Source organism: Neophocaena asiaeorientalis, unplaced genomic scaffold (genome assembly GCF_003031525.2).
Source record: "Neophocaena asiaeorientalis asiaeorientalis breed wild unplaced genomic scaffold, Neophocaena_asiaeorientalis_V1.1 scaffold541, whole genome shotgun sequence".
Taxonomy (NCBI): Eukaryota; Metazoa; Chordata; class Mammalia; order Artiodactyla; family Phocoenidae; genus Neophocaena; species Neophocaena asiaeorientalis.
This window is the reverse complement of record NW_020172450.1, coordinates 628,862-636,494: the sequence shown is the minus strand read 5'-3', so window position 1 is coordinate 636,494 and position 7,633 is coordinate 628,862.

Below are 7,633 nucleotides of genomic sequence, written 5' to 3'. Positions count from 1 at the left end.
TTTGTCTATTTTTGGTATCAGGGTGATCGTGGCCTTGTAGAATGAGTTTGGGAGTGTTCCTCCCTCCCTATTTTGGAAGAGTTTGAGAAGGATAGATCATCCCATAGGTTTTGGGTTGTCATGTTTTCATTGTCATTTGTTTCTAGGTATTTTTTGGTTTCCTCTTTGATTTCTTCAGTGATCCCTTCATTAGTAAGTAGTATATTGTTTAGCCTCCATGTGTTTGTAATTTTTACAGATTTTTTCCTGTAATTGATGTCTAGTCTCATAGCATTGTGGTCGGAAAAGATACTTAATACGATTTCAATTTTCTTAAGTCTACCAAGGCTTGATTTCTGACCCAAGATATCTATCCAGGAGAATGTTCCATGAGCACCTGAGAAGAATGTGTATTCTTTTGTTTTTGGATGGAATGTCCTATAAATGTCAATTAAGTCCATCTTGTTTAGTGTATCATTTAAAGCTTGTGTTTCCTTTCTTCTTCTTCTGGGACCCCTGTAATTCGAATGTTGGTGCAGTTCATGTTGTCGCAGAGGTCTCTGAGACTGTCCTCAATTCTTTTCATTCTTTTTTCTTTATTCTGCTCTGCAGTAGTTATTTCCACTCTTTTATCTTCCCGGCCACTTATCCGTTTTTCTGCCTCAGTTATTCTGCTATTGATCCCTTCTAGCGAGTTTTAAGTTTCATTTGTTGTCTTGTTCATCACTGTTTGTTTGCTCTTTCATTCTTCTAGGTCCTTGTTAAACGTGTCTTGTATTTTCTCCATTCTCTTTCCAAGATTCTGGATCATCTTTACTGTCATTATTCTGAATTCTTTTCAGGTGGATTGCCTATTTCCTCTTCATTTGTTAGGTCTGGTGGGTTTTTATCTTGCTCCTTCATCTACTGTGTGTTTTTCTGTCTTCTCATTTTGCTTTTCTTACTGTTTTGGGGGTCTCCTTTTTGCAGGCTGCAGGTTCGTAGTTCCCGTTGTTTTTGGTGTCTGTCCCCAGTGGCTAAGTTTGGTTCAGTGGGTTGTGTAGGCTTCCTGGTGGATGGGACTGGTGCCTGTGTTCTGTTGGATGAGGATGGATCTTGTCTTTCTGGTGGGCAGGACCACGTCTGGTGGTGTGTTTTGGGGTGTCTGTGACCTTATGATTTTAGGCAGCCTCTCTGCTGCTTTGTGGGGTTGTGTTCCTGTCTTGCTAGTTGTTTGTCATAGGGTGTCCAGCACTGTAGCTTGCTGGTTGTTGAGTGGAGCTGGATCTTGGCGTTGAGATGTGGATCTCTGGGTGATTTTCGATCTTTGATATTATGTGGAGCTGGGTGGTCTCTTGTGGACCAGTGTCCTGAATTTGGCTCCCCCACCTCAGAGGCACAGCGCTGACGCCTGGCTGGAGCACCAAGAGCTCATGTGGCTGTAGGTAGGAGGCCTCAGTTTCTTGCCACATGGATCTCTCTTTAGGGCTGCTTGTGTGTCCTCATGACATGGCAGCTGGCTTACTCCAGAATGAGTGATCCGGCCTGCGGTCCGCAGGACTGTCACGGCTTCGGCTGCTGGGGCCCCTCCAAAGCTGGCAGCCTCAGTGAGGCTGGCAGCCTTGGGCTCTGGGGTAGTTCAGTGATGGCGGAGGGAAGAGACCCTGAGCCAGGAGTTCCAGCTCTGTGGAAACGCGGGCTCCATTCTGGGCGCAGGGGGTGGGACTGCTGTTCTTCACTGTTTCTAAAGGGGCTAATACCAAATATTCCTTCCCAATTTATTTCTCATTAGCACCTGGGCAATGGACTACCATAAATGTGCACCTTGATATCTTTGGGGGTCAGGAGACCCCAGATGACCGCCAGCCACAAGGGAAACAGCAGTACAGGAGATGGACAAGGCAGCCACCTTGCCTGAACAACAAGAGTCTTGTTAGGCAACTGGGGTGCTATTGTTAGTTTTCCTCAGGTTGGTGGCTTCCTTATTTTACACAAAGGCTCATTCTTGAGCTTGTCCTAAGAGTGCACAATCACAAGAAATGTCCGTGCGGCTGCCCCGAGCAGCCAATGATGGTCACAAGGCTATGTGCTGTGTCCAGAGAACTCTAGTCTGATCTTTGGTATACGGAACTCAAGTGTCAACTGGTTAAGGTGCTGTGTTGTCACCACCTTAATAGGTGGGAACCTCAGAGACCACTTCCCAAACACAGGTTGAACCTAACAGCACATCATGCTGGGGTATATTCAGTTAAAATCAGTTATCACCTTGAGGACAAGAGCATTTTAGGGTGAAAAGAGATTGTGACATCCAGCAAAAGCAGCAAAGTGCTGCTCAGGCCAAAGCACAAGCCCAGCAGCAATTTGTGGTTCCACTGTAGGTGGCCTTCACCATGTCATGGAGCCAGTTAGCCAAGAGTTAGGTAAAGTTAACCAGGTGTTATCAGTCATGGTGGACCATCCTGTTTATGATGCCAATTGTTTTGTTTTCTATTCACCCCATTGATGAGGGAGGGATTCCTGCCATAGGGTTATGGCGAATGCCAAACACATGACACCGGATGCTGGATAGATGAGATGGACAGCAGTTAGTCAGCCACATACACTCATGGCCTGGGAAGAATAAAGAGCATGCCATGCAGGGTCTCATGGGGGTTGTACTTGGGAACAGAGTGAACAAGTAGAGGCTGTGGGAAGCAGGCTTTGTAGTATTAAGAGGATGAGGTGACACCGCGTACCTGCAGGACAATGTCATTGGCTTATTTAATTCCATGGGCTTGCATGGAACTGAAATTCACGACTCAGGGAAAAGCAGAAAGTGTACCTGGTCCGTTTTATAAGGAGTTGTTTTGCTTGGATATTTTATCCACAGGAGCAGAGTGGCGAGGAGAATATGCCGTTAGGCCATTTAAGACCCTCCCAGTTTCACCAGGTGTCAAGGCAACACATAATATTGGGGCTTAATTTTAGGCCTTACATCACAGAGTGTAAGCAACCAAAATGGGCAGTGGAAAGGGGAGGGGTAAAATAAGGAACTGTGAAAGGAAATTTGTTCACCTGAGATTTGACTTGTTGGGCAGTTGAAGGTCTGTGTTTAACAGTACTTTTGTGGATATTAGCTGAACTTTATTCCTCCCATCCAGAGAGGAATCAGGGCTGATTGTGGAGTTGGATGCAACTCTCTTTTGCACTGGTTCAACTGTGAGGAATTAAACTAGGTGGGCTCAGAAATACAGTATTCAGTCATGAAATTAAGATTGAGAGCCCAGTACCAAGTCTAACAAAAACATCGGATCAACTAAGTGTTCCATACACATCTCCTCATTTAATCTTCAAAACTGCTGAATACATTTTCTGAATGGTTCAGCAAGTCAATTCTCCTGGGTTCAGTTTCCCCATTAGTAGAGCAGGGATAATAATTGCATTCACTTTTTAAAGGCTGAGATAGCAGTTTTTCAACCTCATAAAGCTGTTGTGAAGAAAAAATGAGGTAATAGAGGTAAAGTACAATTTAAGCACGTAGTACATGCTCAATAAATAGTAGCTACTATTTTAATTCTTTGATTTACTTTCCCTGGCAGGGGACTATATGTGGCAATGGTTACTGACTTACATCCACCTCTTATAGGTGACATTTTATTCCCCCACTGCCTGCCTCTGTACAGACAAGCATTCCTCTGGCATGGTTACTAATCTAAAAGAGTAGCTACAGCTCACAACTTTGACATGAACCATTTACTTGTATAGTAGCTGCTGCATTTTCACTAATGGATGCAATCATTATTTAACACAAAACAACTGAAAAAAAAAAACCTGAGTATTCTGAGAATGAGCCGTGGCACTGGTAGGATGTTGATGGAAGCATTTATTGGACCTACTGTAGCATGTTACTCATGCTACCCATGGAATCATATGTGAGTAATATTTGAGTGCTTACTATGTGCCAGATGCCATAATAAGATGTTTGATATAATTAGATGTTTCTGTTTTCTACTCCTCTCAGCCATCTTATGAGCTAGGTATTATCACCTTCTATTTTACAAAGGAGAAAATAGAGTCTTAACTAAATTAAGCCATTTAACCGATGTTATAAAAGTGTGTAACTGGCTAGCAATTCTATCAGACTCTGAGTTATTTTTGTAGTGGTTGCCATACGGATTACAATTAATATGTTGACTTGAAACAATCATTTCATATTAATACCAACATAATGTGAATAGTATATAAAAACTTTGCTCCTATGTAGCTCCATTTCCTACCCCATCTTTTGTGCTTTTATTGTCACACAAGTTACAGTTATATATATTTTATGCCTGTCAGACAGATTTGTCTTTTAAATTAGATGGAAAAAAAACAGTTACAAACAAAAATGTATTTTATATTGTCTTTAATATTTACCTATTATGTTCTTTATTTCCTCATTAGATATGAGCTACTGTCTAACAGCCTTTCATTTTAGCTAGAAACACTCTGTTTAGTATTTCTTCTAGAGTGGTTTTGCTAGCAATAAATTCTCACAGTTTTTGCTTATCTGGAAATGTCTTAATTTCTCCTTCATTTTTTAAGAATACTTTTGCTGGATATAGAATTTTTGGTTGCCAGTAATTTTCTTTCAGCACTTTGAATATGCCATCACACTGCCTCCTGGCCTCTGTAGTTTCTGATGAGAAATTGGCTGCTAATCTTATTGGGGATCCCTTATACATAATAAATGGGTTCCACCTTTCTATTTTCAAGACTTTCTCTTTGTCTTTAGACAGCTTTCTTTCGATGTGTCTAGGTATGGATTTTTTTGAGATTATCCTACTTGGAATTTGTTGAGATTCTTGGATGTTAGATGAATGTTTTTCATCAAATTTGGGAAATTTTATGCTATTTTTTCTTGAAAATTTTTTTCTGACTCTTGTCTCTCCTCTCCTTCTGGGACTCTCCTCATGCATATTTTGGTACTTTTGATGGCATCCCACAGGTCTCTTAGGCTGTGTTCAATTTTTTTCATTCCTTTTTCTTTCTTCTCCTCAGACTGGATAATTTCAGTTGATCTATCATTAAGTTCAATGATTCTTCTGCCTTCTCAAATCTTACATCGAGCTTCTCTAGTGGAATTTTTCACTTTACAGTTTAAGCATTTCTATCAGTCTCTTTTTATATCTATCTCTTTCTTTAAATTCTGTCTTTGGTGAGACATCATTCTCATACTTTAATTCTCTAGACACATTTGCTTTGAACATATTTCAAATATCTGGTTTAGAATCTTTATCCACTAAGTCTGGGGCTTCCTCAGGATTGGTTTCTACTGATTCTTTTTTTCCTGTGAATGGGCTATATTTTCCTATTTCATTGCATGTCTTGTATTTTTCGATTGAAAACTGAATGTTTTAAATAATATAATGTAGCAACTCTGGATATCAGATTCTCCACCCTCCCCAGGTTTGCTATTTTTGCTATTAGTCGTTGTGCTTGCTTGGTGACTTTTATGGACCAATTCTGTAAAGTCCGTTTCCTTTGTTGTGTATGGCCACAGAAGTCTCTGCTTGGTTAGTTTAGTGGTTAGCTAATGATTAGCCAAGATTAGCCAAGATTTCCTTAAATGCATAGAACCAATACGTTTCTCAGTCTTCGCCAAGAGGCTCTGTATGTTTGTTGAGGCATGCCTTCCACACTCAACCAAACAGTTAAAAACTCTGCCTTAGTCTCTATTTCCTGCTTCTGCAGAGCCTCAAGGTTAGCCAACTATGAGAAATAAGGGCCTTCTCAGATCTTTCCTGACTATGTACACAGTACCGGGCTGTGCACAGCCCTACACACATGGACTTCTAAATTCCCAGGAATATTTCATAGCTTCTTAAGCCTCCTTATTCAAAAGTTTTTACTTTTAAGCTTTTTGGATAATCTGTTGTTTGCCCCAACTGGTATACACTGACCTAGGCAGCCATAATTGCCTGCAATTGTCTTTGACCAAGGCTCCTGGGCAAAAGACTTTCACACTGGATAAGCTCCTAAAATAAAGACATTCTTATAAGTGAGATCTTTCAGGGAATAGCCAACAGGTCAAATAATGATAATCCTCTGGGAACGGGGCTTAGAAGGATCTCAAACTCCTTATTGCCTCTTGTGGTTCCTGCAAGGCTTTTGGTTTTCATTATGATTGTGTGCTGTTGATTTTCAGGAGTACTGCTGACCTGGTAGAGGGGCAGATGAGAATAGGGGAAGTTTAAAACACCACATAGCTTGCTGTTATTACTGAAATTCAGCTTTTTTTTTTGCTACCTAGATTTCTGCAAGACTTTGGTTAGTTCTCATGTTTCTGAAAAAAACGATTTGACAATTTTTTGCCAGTGTTCTCATTGCTTTTATGAAGGAGCAGTTTTTTAGAGGTTCTTACTGTCATTTTTGCTGATGTCATCTTACCACATGATCTTGACCTATTAGGCCTGTTAGTATATCCAGTTGAGCTAGCCAGCAATACATTGTGTGAGGTTGTTTTATGACCTTTTAAATTTGCCTAATACTCTTATGACATGGATATTAAATATGGAATTGTCATTGGGCTGTTTCTTCACTATAGAATAAATAATCATCTATTTATTTGAGCTTTGCAAATGAGACTCAAACACTGAGAATCTTTTATAAATTAAAATTAAAATGACACAATTTTCATTATAACATCTTACTGTAAGACTGGGTTCCCAAAGCTAGGTACCCATATGTACAGAATTTAGATTTTTAAGGTTTATAACAAAGTCCCAAGAACTAATTAGCAAACATGATCTAACTACCTCAAGATGATTTATTAGGAGTTAGTAGTATCCATATATAGTATGTATAAATGATACCCACATATGGTATCTATATATCCATATGTAGTATCTTTATATAGTATTTATAAATAAATGTATTACTCTGTTAACATTGTATCCATATATAGTATCTATGAGAATTGATTTGATAAAATATGTTCACCATATAATCTAAAAAAGAGGGAGAAGTAATTTTTTTAACATTATAAGAGGTCCTTGCCATTCCTTCCAGACCTGTAATTTTCCATTACACCTTCAACTATAATTTTCCAAACCGTGATTAGAAAATAAAATTGTATTAATATATTGGGGTGATATTCTTGGAACTGAAGTTGAATGTAAAAAAAATACTTTTTAAGATGGTAATAACTGCTTGTGGGTGATGAAGCTGATGGCTCTCCCCTATACAGAGTAAAACAAAAAATTCATAGGTAGTCAGAAATCTAAAATTTACTTAGAAAATCAGTGGCACTTCATCTTACTTGATGAACACAGTAGAACAAAGGCATGGATCTCCAATGAAACTGATATTTAAGCTATATATACAGTTTCTTAAGGCTAGAACATTACTGTTTACCAAAAGTTATATCATTAAAAATGAATACAACCTTAAAAGAAAAGTGGCCATATTTCTTACCTTGCTGAAGACTTAAAGAATGAAAAAGCTTACCATCACTATTTTTTCCTGTTGAAACACCACACATTGCAGCGTTACAAATAGGAGTAAAGTATCCTGTATTGATTGCTTTTTTTTAATAAGACGGATGTTCAGTGAATGATATACAGGTTGCCCGTTCTTTCCATTGTGCTCCTGGAATCCAATAAAGTGAGTGTGTGAGTTATGAAATTAAAACTTGGTAAATAAAAATGGGCAAATG